Here is a 17576-nt window from a genome sequence, read left to right as displayed (position 1 = left end):
CTGGTACTTACCAGGCCCGAAGCTGAGTAGCAGTCTGCGATCTGACGAAAACAGGCGCATTCAGCTTAGGATGGCCGTAGACATCTTCAAACCCTGTATACTGTGGATTTAAGCATCAATAAATCCTTTTCGGAATCGGAGCGGAAGGCGGCAACAGAGCAAAATGTCAACGACACCTGGGATTCCCAGCCAGTCTCCCATGCTGGTACTTACCGGGCCCTAAGCTGGGTAGCAGTCTGCGATCTGACGAGAGCAGGCGCGTTCAGCTTAGGATGGCCGTTGACAGCTTTTCGCCCTTTATACTGTGCATTTAAGCATCAATAAATCCTTTTCCGAATCGGAACGGAAGGCGGCAACAGAGCAAAATGTCAACGGCAGCCGGGATTCCCAACCAGTCTCCCATGCCAGTACTTACCGGGCGCTAAGATCTGTACCAGTCTGCGATCTGACGAGAGCAGGCGCGTTAAGCTTAGGATGGCCGTCGACAGCTTCACACCTTGTATACTGTGGATTTAAGCATCAATAAATTCTTTTCGGAATCGGAGCGGAAGGCAGCAATAGAGCAAAATGTCAATGGCACCCGGGATTCCCAGCCAGTACTTACCGGGCCCTAAACTGGGTTGCAGTCTGCGATCTGACGAAAGCAGGCGCGTTCAGCTTAGGATGGCCGATGACATCTTTACGCCTTGTATATTGTGGATTTAAGCATCAATAAATATTTTTATTAATCGGAGAAGAAGGCGGTAACAGAGCAAAATGTCAATGGCACCTTGGATTGCCAGCCAGTCTCCCATGCCTGTATCTGCCGGGCAGCAGTCTGTGATCTGAGGAGAGCAGGCACGTTCAGGGTTAGGACGGCCGTTGACAGCTTCACACCCTGTATATTGTGGATTTAAGCATCAATAAATCATTTTCAGAATCGGAGCGGAAGGCGTCAACAGATTAAAATGCCAACTGCACCCGAGATTCCCAGCCAATCTCCCATGCTGGTACTTACCAGGCCCTAAGCTGGGTAGCAGACTGCGATCTGACGAGAGCTGGCGCGTTCAGCTTAGGATGGCCGTTGACAGCTTCACTCTTTGTATACTGTGGATTTAAGCATCAATAAATAATTTTCGGAATCGGAGAGGAAGGCGGCAACAGATTAAAATGTCAACTGCACCCGGGATTCCCAGCCAGTCTCCCATGCTGGTACTTACCAGGCCCTAAGCTGGGTAGCAGTCTGCGATCTGACGAGAGCAGGGGCGTTCAGCTTAGGATGGCCGTTGACAGCTTTACACGTTGTATACTGTGCATTTAAGCATCAATAAATCCTTTTCGGAATCGGAACGGAACGGAAGGCGGCAACAGAGCAAAATGTCAACGGCAGCCGGGATTCCCAGCCAGTATCCCATGCCGGTACTTACCGGGCCCTAAGATCTGTACCAGTCTGCGATCTGACGAGAGCAGGCGCGTTAAGCTTAGGATGGCCATCGACAGCTTCACACCTTGTATACTGTGGTTTAAGCATCAATAAATTATTTTCGGAATCGGAGTAATATGTCAACGGCAACCGGGATTCCCAGCCAGTCTCCCATGCCAGTACTTACCGGGCCCTTAGCTGGGTAGCAGTCTGCAATCTGACGAGAGCAGGCGCGTTCAGCTTAGGATGGCCATTGACAGCTTCATGCTTTTTATACTGTGCATTTAAGCATCAATAAATCCTTTTCGAAATCGGAACGGAAGGCGGCAACAGAGCAAAATGTCAACGGCAGCCGGGATTCCCAGCCAGTCTCCCATGCCGGTACTTACCGGGCGCTAAGATCTGTACCAGTCTGCGATCTGACGAGAGCAGGCGCGTTAAGCTTAGGATGGCCGTCGACAGCTTCACACCTTGTATACTGTGGATTTAAGCATCAATAAATTATTTTCGGAATCGGAGCGGAAGGCAGCAATAGAGCAAAATGTCAATGGCACCCGGGATTCCCAGCCAGTACTTACCGGGCCCTAAGCTGTGTTGCAGTCTGCGATCTGACGAGAGCAGGCGCGTTCGGCTTAGGATGGCCGATGACATCTTTACGCCTTGTATATTGTGGATTTAAGCATCAATAAATATTTTTATTAATCGGAGAAGAAGGCGGCAACAGAGCAAAATGTCAATGGCACCTTGGATTGCCAGCCAGTCTCCCATGCCTGTATCTGCCGGGCAGCAGTCTGCGATCTGAGGAGAGCAGGCACGTTCAGGCTTAGGACGGCCGTTGACAGCTTCACACCCTGTATATTGTGGATTTAAGCATCAATAAATCCTTTTCAGAATCGGAGCGGAAGGCGTCAACAGATTAAAATGTCAACTGCACCCGAGATTCCCAGCCAGTCTCCCATGCTGGTACTTACCAGGCCCTAAGCTGGGTAGCAGACTGCGATCTGACAAGAGCAGTCGCGTTCAGCTTAGGATGGCCGTTGACAGCTTCACACTTTGTATACTGTGGATTTAAGCATCAATAAATCCTTTTCGAAATCAGAGCGGAAGGCGGCAACAGAGCAAAATGTCAATAGCACCTTGGATTGCCAGCCAGTCTCCCATGCCCGTACTTGCCGGGCAGCAGTCTGCGATCTGACAAGAACAGGCACATTCAGCTTAGGATAGCCGTAGACGGCTTCACACCCTGTATACTGTGGATTTAAGCATCAATAAATCCTTTTCGGAATCGGAGCGGAAGGCGGCTACAGAGCAAAATTTCAACAACACCTGGGATTCCCAGCCAGTCTCCCATGCTGGTACTTACCGGGCCCTAAGCTGGGTAGCAGTCTGCGATCGGACGAGAGCAGGCGCGTTCAGCTTAGGATGGCCGTTGACAGCTTCACGCCCTTTATACTGTGCATTTAAGCATCAATAAATCCTTTTCCGAATCTGAGCGGAAGGCGGCAACAGAGCAAAATGTCAACTGCACCCGGGATTCCCAGCCAGTCTCCCATGCCGGTACTTACTGGGCCCTAAACTGGGTAGCAGTGTGCGATCTGACGAGAGCAGGCGCGTTCAGCTTAGGATGGCCGTTGACATCTTCACGCCTTGTATACTGTGGATTTAAGCATCTATTAATATTTTTTTAATCGGAGAGGAAGGCGGCAACAGAGCAAAATGTCAATAGCATCTTGGATTGCCAGCCAGTCTCCCATGCCCGTACTTGCCGGGCAGCAGTCTGCGATCTGACAAGAACAGGCACATTCAGCTTAGGATAGCCATAGACGTCTTCACACCCTGTATACTGTGGATTTAAGCATCAATAAATCCTTTTCGGAATCGGAGCGGAAGGCGGCTACAGAGCAAAATGTTAACAACACCTGGGATTCCCAGCCAGTCTCCCATGCTGGTACTTACCGGGCCCTAAGCTGGGTAGCAGTCTGCGATCTGACGAGAGCAGGCGCGTTCAGCTTAGGATGGCCATTGACAGCTTCATGCCCTTTATACTGTGCATTTAAGCATCAATAAATCCTTTTCCGAATAGGAGCGGAAGGCGGCAACAGAGCAAAATGTCAACTGCACCCGGGATTCCCAGCCAGTCTCCCATGCCGGTACTTACTGGGCCCTAAGCTGCGTAGCAGTGTGCGATCTGACAAGAACAGGCGCATTCAGCTTAGGATGGCTGTAGACATCTTCACACCCTGTATACTGTGGATTTAAGCATCAATAAATCCTTTTCAGAATCGGAGCGGAAGGTGGCAACAGAGCAAAAAGTCTACGACACCTGGGATTCCCAGCCAGTCTCCCATGCTGGTACTTACCGGGCCCTAAGCTGGGTAGCAGTGTGCGATCTGACGAGAGCAGGCGCGTTAAGCTTAGGATGGCCGTCGACAGCTTCACACGTTGTATACTGTGGATTTAAGCATCAATAAATTATTTTCGGAATCGGAACGCGGCAACAGAGCAAAATGTCAACTGCACCCGGGATTCCCAGCCAGTCTCCCATGCCGGTACTTACTGGGCCCTAAGATGGGTAGCAGCCTGCGATATGACGAGAGCAGGCGCGTTCAGCTTAGGATGGCCGTTGACATCTTCATGCCTTGTATATTGTGGATTTCAGCATCAATAAATATTTTTATTAATCGGAGAGGAAGGCGGCAACAGAGCAAAATGTCAATGGCACCTTGGATTGCCAGCCAGTCTCCCATGCCGGTAACTGCCGGGCAGCAGTCCGTGATCTGAGGAGAGCAGGCACGTTCAGGCTTAGGATGGCCGTTGACAGCTTCACACCCTGTATACTGTGGATTTAAGCATCAATAAATCCTTTTCCGAATCGGAGCGGAAGGCGGCAACAGATTAAAATGTCAACTGCACCCGGGATTCCCAGCCAGTCTCTCATGCTGGTACTTACCAGGCCCTAAGCTGGGTAGCAGTCGGCAATCTGACAAGAGCAGGCGCGTTCAACTTAGGATGGCCATTGACAGCTTCACATTTTGTATACTGTGGATTTAAGCATCAATAAATAATTTTCGGAATCGGAGCAGAAACAGAGCAAAATGTCAACTGCACTCAGGATTCCCAGCCAGTCTCCCATGCTGGTACTGACCAGGCCCGAAGCTGGGTAGCAGTCTGCGATCTGACGAGAACAGGCGCATTCAGCTTAGGATGGCCGTAGACATCTTCACATCCTGTATACTGTGGATTTAAGCATCAATAAATCCTTTTCGGAATCGGAACGGAAGGCGGCAACAGAGCAAAATGTCAACGGCAGCCGGGATTCCCAGCCAGTTTCCCATGCCGGTACTTACCGGGCCCTAAGATCTGTACCAGTCTGCGATCTGACGAGAGCAGGCGCGTTAAGCTTAGGATGGCCGTCGATAGCTTCACACCTTGTATACTGTGGATTTAAGCATCAATAAATTATTTTCGGAATCGGAGCGGAAGGCAGCAACAGAGCAAAATGTCAACTGCACCCGGGATTCCCAACCAGTCTCCCATGCCGGTACTTACTGGGCCCTAAGCTGCGTAGCAGTCTGCGATTTGACGAGAGCAGGCGCGTTCAGCTTAGGATGGCCGTTGTCATCTTCATGCCTTGTATACTGTGGATTTAAGCATCAATAAATATTTTTTTTAATCAGAGAGGAAGGCGGCAACAGAGCAAAATGTCAATAGCACCTTGGATTGCCAGCCAGTCTCCCATGCCCGTAATTGCCGGGCAGCAGTCTGCGATCTGACAAGAACAGGCCCATTCAGCTTAGGATGGCCGTAGACGGCTTCACACCCTGTATACTCTGGATTTAAGCATCAATAAATCCTTTTCGGAATCGGAGCAAAATGTCTACAGAGCTACAGAGCAAAATGTCAACAACACCTGATATTCCCAGCCAGTCTCCCATGCTGGTACTTACCGGGCCCTAAGCTGGGTAGCAGTCTGCGATCTGACGAGAACAGGCGCGTTCAGCTTAGGATGGCCGTTGACAGCTTCACGCCCTTTATACTGTGCATTTAAGCATCAATAAATCCTTTTCGGAATCGTAGAGGAAGGCGGCAACAGAGCAAAATGTCAATAGCACCTTGGATTGCCAGCCAGTCTCCCATGCCCGTACTTGCCGGGCAGCAGTCTGCGATCTGACAAGAACAGGCACATTCAGCTTAGCATAGCCGTAGATGGCTTCACACCCTGTATACTGTGGATTTAAGCATCAATAAATCCTTTTCGGAATCGGAGCGGAAGGCGGCAACAGAGCAAAATGTCAACAACACCTGGGATTCCCAGCCAGTCTCCCATGCTGGTACTTACTGGGCCCTAAGCTGGGTAGCAGTCTGCGATCTGACGAGAGCAGGCGCGTTAAGCTTAGGATGGCCGTCGACAGCTTCACACCTTGTATACTGTGGATTTAAGCATCAATAAATTCTTTTCGGAATCGGAGCGGAAGGCAGCAATAGAGCAAGATGTCAACGGCAACCGGGATTCCCAGCCAGCCTCCCATGCCAGTACTTACCGGGCCCTAAGCTGGGTAGCAGTCTGCGATCTGACGAGAGCAGGCGCGTTCAGCTTAGGATGGCCATTGACAGCTTCATGATTTTTATACTGTGCATTTAAGCATCAATAAATCCTTTTCGGAATCGGAACAGAAGGCGGCAACAGAGCAAAACGTCAACTGCACCTGGGATTCCCAGCCAGTCTCCCATGCCGGTACTTACTGGGCCCTAAGCTGGGTAGCAGTCTGCGATCTGACGAGAGCAGGCGCGTTCAGCTTAGGATGGCCGTTGACATCTTTACGCCTTGTATATTGTGGATTTAAGCATCAATAAATATTTTTATTAATCGGAGAGGAAGGCGACAACAGAGCAAAATGTCAATGGCACCTTGGATTGCCAGCCAGTCTCCCATGCCGATATCTGCCGGGCAGCAGTCTGCGATCTGAGGAGAGCAGGCGCGTTCAGCTTAGGATGGCCGTTGACAGCTTCTCGCCCTTTATACTGTGCATTTAAGCATCAATAAATCCTTTTCGGAATCGGAACGGAAGGCGGCAACAGAGCAAAATGTCAACGGCAGCCGGGATTCCCAGCCAGTGTCCCATGCCGGTACTTACCGGGCCCTAAGATCTGTACCAGTCTGCGATCTGACGAGAGCAGGCGCGTTAAGCTTAGGATGGCCGTCGACAGCTTCACACCTTGCATACTGTGGATTTAAGCATCAATAAAAAAATTTCGGAATCGGAGCGGAAGGCAGCAATAGAGCAAAATGTCAACAGCACCGGGGATTCCCAGCCAGTCTCCCATGCCAGTACTTACCGGGCCCTAAGCTGGGTAGCAGTCTGCGATCTGACGAGAGCAGGCGCATTCAGCTTAGGATGGCCATTGACAGCTTCATGCTTTTTATACTGTGCATTTAAGCATCAATAAATCCTTTTCGGAATCGGAACGGAAGGCGGCAACAGAGCAAAATGTCAACTGCACCCGGGATTCCCAGCCAGTCTCCCATGCCGGTACTTACTGGGCCCTAAGCTGCGTAGCAGTCTGCGATCTGACGAGAGCAGGCGCGTTCAGCTTAGGATGGCCTTTGACATCTTCACGCCTTGTATACTGTGGATTTAAGCATCAATAAATATTTTTTTTAATCGGAAAGGAAGGCGACAACAGAGCAAAATGTCAATAGCACCTTGGATTGCCAGCCAGTCTCCCATGCCCGTACTTGCCGGGCAGCAGTCTGCGATCTGACAAGAACAGGAACATTCAGCTTAGCATAGCCGTAGACGGCTACACACCCTGTATACTGTGGATTTAAGCATCAGTAAATCCTTTTCGGAATCGGAGCGGAAGGCGGCTACAGAGCAAAATGTCAACAACACCTGGGATTCCCAGCCAGTCTCCCATGCTGGTATTTACCGGGCCCTAAGCTGGGTAGCAGTCTGCGATCTGACGAGAGCAGGCGCGTTCAGCTTAGGATGGCCGTTGACAGCTTCACACTTTGTATACTGTGCATTTAAGCATCAATAAATCCTTTTCCGAATCGGAGCGGAAGGCGGCAACAGATTAAAATGTCAACTGCACCCGGGATTCCCAGCCAGTCTCCCATGCTGGTACTTACCAGGGCCTAAGCTGGGTATCAGTCTGCGATCTGACGAGAGCAGGCGCGTTCAGCTTAGGATGGCCGTTGACAGTTTCTCGTTCTTTATACTGTGCATTTAAGCATCAATAAATCCTTTTCGGAATCGGAACGGAAGGCGGCAACAGAGCAAAATGTCAACGGCAGCCGGGATTCCCAGCCAGTGTCCCATGCCGGTACTTACCGGGCCCTAAGATCTGTACCAGTCTGCGATCTGACGAGAGCAGGCGCGTTAAGCTTAGGATGGCCGTCGACAGCTTCACACCTTGTATACTGTGGATTTAAGCATCAATAAATTATTTTCGGAATCGGAGCGGAAGGCAGCAATAGAGCAAAATGGCAACAGCACCCGGGATTCCCAGCCAGTCTCCCATGCCAGTACTTACCGGGCCCTAAGCTGGGTAGCAGTCTGCGATCTGACGAGAGCAGGCGCGTTCAGCTTAGGATGGCCATTGAAAGCTTCATGCTTTTTATACTGTGCATTTAAGCATCAATAAATCCTTTTCGGAATCGGAACGGAAGGCGGCAACAGAGCAAAATTTCAACTGCACCCGGGATTCCCAGCCAGTCTCCCATGCCGGTATTTACTGGGCCCTAAGCTGCGTAGCAGTCTGCAATCTGACGAGAGCAGGCGCGTTCAGCTTAGTATGGCCGTTGACATCTTCACACTTTGTATACTGTGGATTTAAGCATCAATAAATATTTTTTTTAATCGGAGAGGAAGGCGGCAACAGAGCAAAATGTCAATAGCACCTTGGATTGCCAGCCAGTCTCCCATGCCCGTACTTGCCGGGCAGCAGTCTGCGATCTGATAAGAACAGGCGCATTCAGCTTAGGATAGCCGTAGACGGCTTCACACCCTGTATACTGTGGATTTAAGCATCAATAAATCCTTTTCGGAATCGGAGCAAAATGTCTACAGAGCTACAGAGCAAAATGTCAACAACACCTGATATTCCCAGCCAGTCTCCCATGCTGGTATTTACCGGGCCCTAAGCTGGGTAGCAGTCTGCGATCTGACGAGAACAGGCGCGTTCAGCTTAGGATGGCCGTTGACAGCTTCACGCCCTTTATACTGTGCATTTAAGCATCAATAAATCCTTTTCGGAATCGTAGAGGAAGGCGGCAACAGAGCAAAATGTCAATAGCACCTTGGATTGCCAGCCAGTCTCCCATGCCCGTACTTGCCGGGCAGCAGTCTGCGATCTGACAAGAACAGGAACATTCAGCTTAGCATAGCCGTAGACGGCTACACACCCTGTATACTGTGGATTTAAGCATCAGTAAATCCTTTTCGGAATCGGAGCGGAAGGCGGCTACAGAGCAAAATGTCAACAACACCTGGGATTCCCAGCCAGTCTCCCATGCTGGTATTTACCGGGCCCTAAGCTGGGTAGCAGTCTGTGATCTGACGAGAGCAGGCGCGTTCAGCTTAGGATGGCCGTTGACGGCTTCACGCTCTTTATACTGTGCATTTAAGCATCAATAAAACCTTTTCCGAATCGGAGCGGAAGGCGGCAACAGATTAAAATGTCAACTGCACCCGGGATTCCCAGCCAGTCTCCCATGCTGGTACTTACCAGGGCCTAAGCTGGGTATCAGTCTGCGAACTGACAAGAGCAGGCGCGTTCAGCTTAGGATGGCCGTTGACAGCATCACACTTTGTATACTGTGCATTTAAGCATCAATAAATCCTTTTCGGAATCGGAACGGAAGGCGGCAACAGAGCAATATGTCAACGGCAGCCGGGATTCCCAGCCAGTGTCCCATGCCGGTACTTACCGGGCCCTAAGATCTGTGCCAGTCTGCGATCTGACAAGAGCAGGCGCGTTAAGCTTAGGATGGCCGTCGACAGCTTCACACCTTGTATACTGTGGATTTAAGCATCATTAAATTCTTTTCGGAATCGGAGCGGAAGGCAGCAATAGAGCAAGATTTCAACGGCAACCAGGATTCCCAGCCAGTCTCCCATGCCAGTACATACCGGGCCCTAAGCTGGGTAGCAGTCTGCGATCTGACGAGAGCAGGCGCGTTCAGCTTAGGATGGTCATTGACAGCTTCATGCTTTTTATACTGTGCATTTAAGCATCAATAAATCCTTTTCGGAATCGGAACAGAAGGCGGCAACAGAGCAAAATATCAACTGCACCTGGGATTCCCAGCCAGTCTCCCATGCCGGTACTTACTGGGCCCTAAGCTGGGTAGCAGTCTGCGATCTGACGAGAGCAGGCGCGTTCAGCTTAGGATGGCTGTTGACATCTTTACGCCTTGTATTTTGTGGATTTAAGCATCAATAAATATTTTTATTAATCGGAGAGGAAGGCGGCAACATAGCAAAATGTCAATGGCACCTTGGATTGCCAGCCAGTCTCCCATGCCGGTATCTGCCGGGCAGCAGTCTGCGATCTGAGGAGAGCAGGCACGTTCAGGCTTAGGATGGCCGTTGACAGCTTCACACCCTGTATATTGTGGATTTAAGCATCAATAAATCATTTTCCAAATCGGAGCGGAAGGCGGCAACAGATTAATATGTCAACTGCACCCGGGATTCCCAGCCAGTCTCCCATGCTGGTACTTACCAGGCCCTAAGCTGGGTAGCAGTCTGCGATCTGACGAGAGCAGGCGCGTTCAGCTTAGGATGGCCGTTGACAGCTTCACACTTTGTATACTGTGGATTTAAGCATCAATAAATAATTTTTCGGAATCGGAACAGAAACAGAGCAAAATGTCAACTGCACCCGGGATTCCCAGCCAGTCTCCCATGCCGGTACTTACCAGGCCCGAAGCTGGGTAGCAGTCTGCGATCTGACGAGAACAGGCGCATTCAGCTTAGGATGGCCGTAGACATCTTCACACCCTGTATACTGTGGATTTAAGCATCAATAAATCCTTTTCGGAATCGGAGCGGAAGGCGGCAACAGATTAAAATGTCAACTGCACCCGGGATTCCCAGCCAGTCTCCCATGCTGGTACTTACCAGGCCCTAAGCTGGGTATCAGTCTGCGATCTGACGAGAGCAGGCGCGTTCAGCTTAGGATGGCCGTTGACAGCTTCACACTTTATATACTGTGCATTTAAGCATCAATAAATCCTTTTCGGAATCGGATAGGAAGGCGGCAACAGAGCAAAATGTCAACGACACTTGGGATTCCCAGCCAGTCTCCCATGCTGGTACTTACCGGGCCCTAAGCGGGGTAGCAGTCTGCGATCTGACGAGAGCAGGCGCGTTCAGCTTAGGATGGCCGTTGACAGCTTCTCGTCCTTTATACTGTGCATTTAAGCATCAATAAATCCTTTTCGGAATCGGAACGGAAGGCGGCAACAGAGCAAAATGTCAACGGCAGCCGGGATTCCCAGCCAGTGTCCCATGCCGGTACTTACCGGGCCCTAAGATCTGTACCAGTCTGCGATCTGACGAGAGCAGGCGCGTTCAGCTTAGGATGGCCGTTGACAGCTTCACACTTTGTACACTGTGCATTTAAGCATCAATAAATCCTTTTCGGAATCGGAACGGAAGGCGGCAACAGAGCAAAATGTCAACGGCAGCCGGGATTCCCAGTCAGTGTCCCATGCCGGTACTTACCGGGCCCTAAGATCTGTACCAGTCTGCGATCTGACGAGAGCAGGCGCGTTAAGCTTAGGATGGCCGTCGACAGCTTCACACCTTGTATACTGTGGATTTAAGCATCGATAAATTATTTTCGGAATCGGAGCGGAAGGCAGCAATAGAGCAAGATGTCAACGGCAACCGGGATTCCCAGCCAGTCTCCCATGCCAGTACTTACCGGGCCCAAAGCTGGGTAGCAGTCTGCAATCTGACGAGAACAGGCGTGTTCAGCTTAGGATGGCCATTGACAGCTTCATGCTTTTTATACTGTGCATTTAAGCATCAATATATCCTTTTCGGAATCGGAACAGAAGGCGGCAACAGAGCAAAATATCAACTGCACCTGGGATTCCCAGCCAGTCTCCCATGCCGGTACTTACTGGGCCCTAAGCTGGGTAGCAGTCTGTGCTTTGACGAGAGCAGGCGCGTTCAGCTTAGGATGGCCGTTGACATCTTTACGCCTTGTATATTGTGGATTTAAGCATCAATAAATATTTTTATTAATCGGAGAGGAAGGCGGCAACAGAGCAAAATGTCAATGGCACCTTGGATTGCCAGCCAGTCTCCCATGTCGATACTTGCCGGACAGCAGCCTGCGATCTGAGGAGAGCAGGCACGTTCAGCTTAGCATGGCCGTTGACAGCATCACGCCTTGTATACTGTGGATTTAAGCATCAATAAATCCCTTTCAGAATCGGAGCGGAAGGCGACAACAGAGCAAAATGTCAACTGCATCCGGGATTCCCAGCCAGTCTCCCACGCTGGTACTTACCAGGCCCTAAGCTGGGTAGCAGTCTGCGATCTGACAGGAGCAGGCGCATCCAGCTTAGGATGGCCGTTGACAACTTCACACCCTTTATACTGTGGATTTAAGCTTCAATAAATCTTTTTCAAAATCGGAACGGAAGACGGCAACAGAGCAAAATGTCAACTGCACCTGGGTTTCCCAGCCAGTCTCCCATGCTGGTACTTACCGGGCCCAAAGCGGGGTAGCAGTCGGCGATCTGACGAGAGCAGGCGTGTTCAGCTAAGGATGGCCGTTGACAGCTTCACACCCTGTACACTGTCGATTTAAGCATCATAAATCCTTTTAGGAATCGGAGCGGAAGGTGGAAACACAGCAAAATGTCAATGGCACCTTGAATTGCCAGCCAGTCACCCATGTCGGGCAGCAGTCTGCTATCTGACGAGAGCAGGCGCGTTCAGCTTAGGATGGCCGTTGACAGCTTCACTCTTTGTATACTGTGGATACTGTGGATACTGTGGATTTAAGCATCAATTAATCCTTTTTGGAATCGGAGCGGAAGGCGGCAACAGAGAAAAATGCCAACTGAACCCGGGATTCCCAGCCAGTCACCCATGCCAGTACTTGCCGGGCAGCAGTCTGCGTCCTGAGGAGAGCAGGTACGTTCAGCTTAGGAAGGCTGTTGACAGCTTCACGCCTTGTATACTGTGGATTTAAGCATCAATAAGTCCTTTTCGGAATCGGAACGGAAGGCGGCAACAGAGAAAAATGTCAACTGCACCCGGGATTCCCAGCCAGTCTCCCATGCCGGTACTTACCGGGCCCTAAGTTGGGTAGCAGTCTGCAATCTGACGAGAGCAGGCGCGTTCAGCTTAGGATGGCCGTTGACAGCTTCACTCTTTGTATACTGTGGATTTAAGCATCAATAAATATTTTTATTAATCGGAGAGGAAGGCGGCAACAGAGCAAAATGTCAATGGCACCTTGCATTGCCAGCCAGTCTCCCATGCCGGTACATGCCAGGCAGCAGTCTGTGATCTGAGGAGAGCAGGCACGTTCAGCTTAGGATGGCCGTTGACAGCTTCACGCCTTGTATACTGTGGATTTAAGCATCAATAAATCCTTTTCGGAATCGGAACGGAAGGCGGCAACAGAGAAAAATGCCAACTGAACCCGGGATTCCCAGCCAGTCACCCATGCCAGTACTTGCCGGGCAGCAGTCTGCGTCCTGAGGAGAGCAGGTACGTTCAGCTTAGGAAGGCTGTTGACAGCTTCACGCCTTGTATACTGTGGATTTAAGCATCAATAAATCCTTTTCGGAATCGGAACGGAAGGCGGCAACAGAGAAAAATGTCAACTGCACCCGGGATTCCCAGCCAGTCTCCCATGCCGGTACTTACCGGTAGTGTTGAGCGGCATAGGCCATATTCGAATTCGCGAATATTCGCGAATATATGGACGAATATTCGTCATATATTCGCGAATATTCGCATATCCGTTATATCCTCGTTTTATTTTCGCGTATGCGAAAATACGCGCATGCGAAAATTAGCATATGTGGAAATTCGCATATGCGAAAATTAGCATATGCTAATTTTCGTATATGCGAATTTTCGCACGCCAGTCTCACACAGTAGTATTACAGCCTTCTTTACACCACACAAGCTGGAAGCAGAGAGGGGTGATCACTGTGATGTGTACTGTGAAGAAAAAAAAAGAAAAAAAAAAAAAAACTAATATTCGTAATTACGAATATATAGCGCTATATTCGCGAAATTCGCGAATTCGCGAATATGCGATATTCGCGAATAATATTCGAATTGCGAATATTCGCGAGCAACACTACTTACCGGGCCCTAAGTTGGGTAGCAGTCTGCAATCTGACGAGAGCAGGCGCGTTCAGCTTAGGATGGCCGTTGACAGCTTCACTCTTTGTATACTGTGGATTTAAGCATCAATAAATATTTTTATTAATCGGAGAGGAAGGCGGCAACAGAGCAAAATGTAAATGGCACCTTGCATTGCCAGCCAGTCTCCCATGCCGGTACATGCCAGGCAGCAGTCTGTGATCTGAGGAGAGCAGGCACGTTCAGCTTAGGATGGCCGTTGACAGCTTCACGCCTTGTATACTGTGGATTTAAGCATCAATAAATCCTTTTCGGAATCGGAGCGGAAGGCGGCAACAGAGAAAAATGTCAACTGCACCTGGGATTCCGAGCCAGTCTCCCATGCTGGTACTTACCAGGACCTAAGCTGGGTAGCAGTCTGTAATCTGACGGGAGCAGGCGCGTTCAGCTTAGGATGGCCGTTGACAGTTTCACACCTTGTATACTGTGGATTTAAGCATCAATAAATCATTTTCGGAATCAGAGCTGAAGGCGTCAACAGAGCAAAACGTCAACGGCACCTGGGATTCCCTGCCAGTCTCCCATGCTGGTACTTACCAGGCTCTAAGCTGAGTAGCAATTTGCGATCTGCCGAGAGTAGGTGCGTTCAGCTTAGGATGGCGGTTGACAGCTTCATGCCTTGTATACTGTGGATTTAAGCATCAATAAATCCTTTTCAAAATCGAAACAGAGCAAAATGTCAACTGCACCCAGGATTCCCAGCCAGTCTCCCATGCTGTTACTTACCAGGCCCTAAGCTGGGTAGCAGTCTGCGATCTGATGAGAACAGGCGCATTCAGCTTAGAATGGCCGTAGACATTTTCACACCCTGTATACTGTGGATTTAAGCATCAATAAATCCTTTTCGTAATCGAAGCGGAAGGCGGCAACAGAGCAAAATGTCAATATCACCTGGGATTCCCAGCCAGTCTCCCATGCTGGTACTTACCGGGCCCTAAGCTGGGTAGTAGTCTGCGATCTGACGAGAGCAGGCGCGTTCAGCTTAGGATGTTGACAGCTTCACGCTCTTTATACTGTGAATTTAAGCATCAATAAATCCTTTTCGTAATCGGAACGGAAGGCGGCAACAGAGCAAAACGTCAACGGCACCTGGGATTCCCTGCCAGTGTCCCATGCTGGTACTTACCGGGCCCTAAGATCTGTACCAGTCTGCGATCTGACGAGAGCAGGCGCGTTAAGCTTAGGATGGGCGTCGACAGCTTCACACCTTGTATACTGTGGATTTAAGCATCAATAAATCCTTTTCGGAATCGGAGCAAAATGTCAACGGCACTCGGGATTCCCAGCCAGTCTCCCAAGCCTGTACTTACCGGGCCCTAAGCTGGATAGCAGTCTGCGATCTGATGAGAGCAGGCGCGTTCAGCTTAGGATGGCCGTTGACAGGTTCGCGACTTTTATACTGTGCATTTAAGCATCAATAAATCCTTTTCGGAATTGGAACGGAAGGCCTCAACAGAGCAAAATGTCAACTGCACCCAGGATTCCCAGCCAGTCTCCCATGCCGGTACTTACCAGGCCCTAAGCTGGGGAGCCGTCTGCAATCTGACGAGAGCAAGCACGTACAGCTTAGGATGGCCATTGACAGCTTCACACCCTTTATACTGTGGATTTAAGCATCAATAAATCCTTTTCGGAATCTGAGCGGAAGGCGGCAGCAGAGCAAAACATCAACGGCACCTGAGATTCCCAGCCAGTCTCCCATGCCAGTACTTACCGGGCCCTGAGCTGGGTAGCAGTCTGCGATCTGACGAGAGCAGGTGCGTTCAGCTTAGGACGGCCGTTGACACCTTCTTGCCTTTTATACTGTGCATTTAAGCATCAATAAATCCTTTTTGTAATCGGAGCAGAAGGCGTCTACAGAGCAAAATGTCGACGACACCTGGCATTCCCAGCCAGTCTCCCATGCTGGTACTTACCGGGCCCTAAGCTGAGTAGCAATTTGCGATCTGACGAGAGCAGGCGCGTTCAGCTTAGGATGGCCGTCGACAGCTTCACACCTTGTATACTGTGGATTTAAGCAGCAATAAATCCTTTTCGGAATCGGAGCAGAAGGCGTCAACAGAGCGAAACATCAACAGCACCCGGGATTCCCAGCCAGCCTCCCATGCCGGTACTTACCGGGCCCTAAGCTGAGTAGCAGTCTGCGATCTGACGAGAGCAGGCACATTCAGCTTAGGATGGCCATTCACAGCTTCTCACCCTTTATACTGTGGATTTAAGCATCAAAAAATCCTTTTCGGAATCGGAGCGGAAGGCGGCAACTTAGCAAAATGTCAACTGCACCTTGGATTCCCAGCCAGTCTGCCACGCTGGTACTTACCGGGCCCTAAGCTGGGTAGCAGTCTGCGATCTGACCAGAGCAGGTGCGTTCAGCTTAGGATGGCCGTTGACAGCTTCACACCCTGTATATTGTGGATTTAAGCATCAATAAATCTTTTTCGGAATCGGAACGGAAGGCGGCAACAGAGAAAAATGCCAACTGAACCCGGGATTCCCAGCCAGTGTCCCATGCCGGTACTTACCGGGCCCTAAGATCTGTACCAGTCTGCGATCTGACGAGAGCAGGCGCGTTCAGCTTAGGATGGCCGTCGACAGCTTCAAACCTTGTATACTGTGGATTAAAGCATCAATAAATCCTTTTTGGAATCAGAGCGGAAGGCGTCAACAGAGCAAGATGTCAACTGCACCCGGGATTCCCAGCCAGTCTCCCATGCTGGTACTTACCAGGCCCTAAGCTGGGTAGCAGTTTGCGATCTGACGAGAGCAGGCACGTTCAGCTTAGGATGGCTGTTGACAGCTTCATGCCTTGTATACTGTGGATTTAAGCATCAATAAATCCTTTTCGGAATCGGAACGGAACGGAAGGCGGCAACAGAGCAAAATGTCAACTGCACCCTGGATTCCCAGACAGTCTCCCATGCCGGTACTTACCGGGCCCAAAGCGGGGTAGCAGTCCGCGATCTGACGAGAGCATGCGCGTTCAGTTTAGGATGGCCGTTGACAGCTTCACGCCTTTTACACTGCGGATTTAAGCATCATAAATCCTTTTAGGAATCGGAGCAGAAGGTGGAAACAGAGCAAAATGTCAATGGCACCTTGGATTGCCAGCCAGTCTCCCAAGCTAGTACTTACCAGGCCCTAAGCTGAGTAGCAGTCTGCGTTCTGACGAGAGCAGGCGCGTTCAGCTTAGGATGGCCGTTGACAGCTTCACACCCTGTATACTGTGGATTTAAGCATCAATAAATCCTTTTTGGAATCAGAGCAGAAGGCGGCAACAGAGCAAAATGTTAACGACACCTGGGATTCCCAGCCGGTCTCCCATGCTGGTACTTACCGGGCCCTAAGCTGAGTAGCAGTCTGCGATCTGACGAGAGCAGGCACGTTCAGCTTAGGATGGCCGCTAACAGCATCCCACCCTTTATACTGTGGATTTAAGCATCACTAAATACTTTACGTAATCGAAGCAGAAGGCGGCAACAGAGCAAAACATCAACGGCACCAAGGATTCCCAGCAAGTCTCCCATGCTGGTACTTACCGGGCCCTAATCTGGGTAGCAGTCTGCGATCTGCCGAGAGCAGGCGCATTCCGCTTAGGATGGCCGTTGACAGCTTCTTGTCCTTTATACTGTGCATTTAAGCATCAATAAATCCTTTTTGGAATCAGCAACAGAGCAAACTGTCAACTGCACCCAGGATTCCCAGCCAGTCACCCATGCCGGTACTTACCAGGCCCTAAGCTGGGTAGCAGTCTGCGATCCTTCGAG

At 50.3% G+C, this 17576-nt stretch overlaps 8 pseudogenes; all 8 read right to left on the bottom strand.

Annotated features, from left to right (window-relative positions):
- Nucleotides 1-164: 164 nt before the first annotated feature.
- Nucleotides 165-284, bottom strand: LOC130313138 (5S ribosomal RNA; annotated as a pseudogene).
- A 2432-nt stretch (nucleotides 285-2716) lies between these two features.
- Nucleotides 2717-2836, bottom strand: LOC130352721 (5S ribosomal RNA; annotated as a pseudogene).
- A 2464-nt stretch (nucleotides 2837-5300) lies between these two features.
- LOC130352152 (5S ribosomal RNA) lies at nucleotides 5301-5420 on the bottom strand (annotated as a pseudogene).
- Nucleotides 5421-5894: 474 nt separating this feature from the next.
- On the bottom strand, nucleotides 5895-6014 carry LOC130353039 (5S ribosomal RNA; annotated as a pseudogene).
- Nucleotides 6015-6690: 676 nt separating this feature from the next.
- LOC130317588 (5S ribosomal RNA) lies at nucleotides 6691-6810 on the bottom strand (annotated as a pseudogene).
- Nucleotides 6811-10083: 3273 nt separating this feature from the next.
- Nucleotides 10084-10203, bottom strand: LOC130348901 (5S ribosomal RNA; annotated as a pseudogene).
- Nucleotides 10204-15679: 5476 nt separating this feature from the next.
- LOC130347957 (5S ribosomal RNA) lies at nucleotides 15680-15799 on the bottom strand (annotated as a pseudogene).
- Nucleotides 15800-17097: 1298 nt separating this feature from the next.
- LOC130318215 (5S ribosomal RNA) lies at nucleotides 17098-17217 on the bottom strand (annotated as a pseudogene).
- Nucleotides 17218-17576: the final 359 nt, after the last annotated feature.

Source organism: Hyla sarda, chromosome 1 (genome assembly GCF_029499605.1).
Source record: "Hyla sarda isolate aHylSar1 chromosome 1, aHylSar1.hap1, whole genome shotgun sequence".
Taxonomy (NCBI): domain Eukaryota; kingdom Metazoa; phylum Chordata; class Amphibia; order Anura; family Hylidae; genus Hyla; species Hyla sarda.
The sequence above is the reverse complement of the archived record's forward strand: the minus strand, read 5'-3'. Positions and strand labels throughout refer to the sequence as shown.